Genomic DNA, 1,841 nt, shown 5'->3' on the forward strand with positions numbered 1-1,841 from the left:
AAAGACCTGATCAATCCCCAGTACCAAAAGAAAAAAGAAATCAAAAGTGAATACATGTTAGCAAAACCAGCTTTAAAGAATTCCTGGGGCATTTGTAGAGAGGTACTGACCCATTTTTTAAAAATCCTTATTAAAAAAAAAAATTCTCTGAACCTGATTAAAAAGTTACTCAGAGTAGAAGCAAAGAGCATATCAACAAAAAGTCTTTGTAGGTTTTCAGAAGTTTGTTATTTCATTCCCTAAGAGGTGCCTTTTAGTAACTCAGTAAGTAGTTGCTACACTGTGCATACCTGCATGTGAGAGCTAGGCCTGCTAGGCCTGAAAAAGTAGAAACCACTGTCTAGGCCAAAACGGAATGTCTTCTTCCAGCTTTAAAACAAGCTGGGGGAGCCAGGTGTGGTGGGGCATGCCTGTAATTCCAGCACAGGGCTGAGGCAAGAGAATTGAGAGTTTGAAGCCAGCCTGGGATACATTGTGAGACCCTGTCTTGAAAAGAAAGCAGGGGCAATTTAGAGTCAGTAGTGAATGAGTCAGTCTGTTGCGGCAGTGAGACAGGACACTGATGGTAAAGCTGTTGTGTCAGAACACTCGGGGTAAAAGGAACTTTACACACGAGAAAGGGCTCAGAATCCATCATCATAGGCCCATTATGCTCAAGCAATATGCAGGGACTTTATATATGTCCTGTGGCATGGTGGCACATGACTGTGATACCAGCACTTAGGAGGCTGAGGCAGGAGGATTGCCATGAGTTTGAGGCCAGCCTGAACTACAAAGTGAGACCTTGTCTCAAAAAAAGAATAGGACGGAGAGCTTGCCAAAGTTGCTTTATGGGCCTTTGAAGAAAAAAACTAACCAGGGCTGGGGATTTAGCTCAGCGGTTCCGTGGCCTGCCTTGCAAGCGCAAAGACCCAAGTTCAATCCCCAGTACCAAGAAAAAAACTAACCAAAGATAGCAGTTTTGGGGCCTTTCAGGGTTCCAAAAACAGTAAGATGAGACCCTTGCCTTCATCTAGAGAGTTTTAGACAAGGAGATAAAAGAAGTAACCCCTCTAGGGAGGGAGGCAGCATCCTCTGGTGTCTGGGATCATGTGAATATTCAAAAATAAAGATGTGTAAGAGTCAGAGGCTATCCCCCAAAAGCTAGAAGAATGGTGGTATATAACAGGGTCAAGATTTCTCTGCTTCACATGTATAGCTAACCCTGTGTTTGACTACTTGGCTTATGACATATACCAAGCTTTGTGCCTTCAATGCTTTTAAGCAAATCAAACTCCACAAGGAATCCTTGATTCAGGAGAGACTACAGATGAGCAAAGGGGACCTCTCAACTCTGACTCCTTTGCATTAAAAACCAGCTACAGTAGAGGTCAAAGTTAAACAAATGCTAGGAAGCAAGTGGGTATGTTAGTTATGAGAGGATTTGTTATAGGATGCTTTTACATAGTGACCTTCCCAATTAATTTTTAAATTGTTTTAAATAACACAGTGAGATTCCGTCCAAATTTACCACAAATATAGCTCTTGCCTGAGCTACATAAATTGACCCAAAATGAAATCTCAGCCTGTGCTGAAATCGTTGCTCTTCTTAAGGACCAAGAAGACATAAAGACCAGTTGCAGTAGCACATGCCCATGATCCCAACACTCAGGAGGCTGAACCAGCAGGATCACCACAAATTCAAGGCCATCCTGAAAAACAAAACAAAAGACATTATAAACAAAAATGTCTGGGGATGTAGCTCAGTGGCAAAAACAGTTGAGTTGGGGTGTAGCTCAGTAGCAGACCGTGGGTCTAATACCCAGCACTGCAAAAAAAAAAAAAAAAAAAAAAAAAAAAAC

This window comes from Fukomys damarensis, unplaced genomic scaffold, assembly GCF_012274545.1.
Source record: "Fukomys damarensis isolate Sample0158 unplaced genomic scaffold, DMR_v1.0_HiC HiC_scaffold_23, whole genome shotgun sequence".
In the NCBI taxonomy this organism is placed as follows: Eukaryota; Metazoa; Chordata; class Mammalia; order Rodentia; family Bathyergidae; genus Fukomys; species Fukomys damarensis.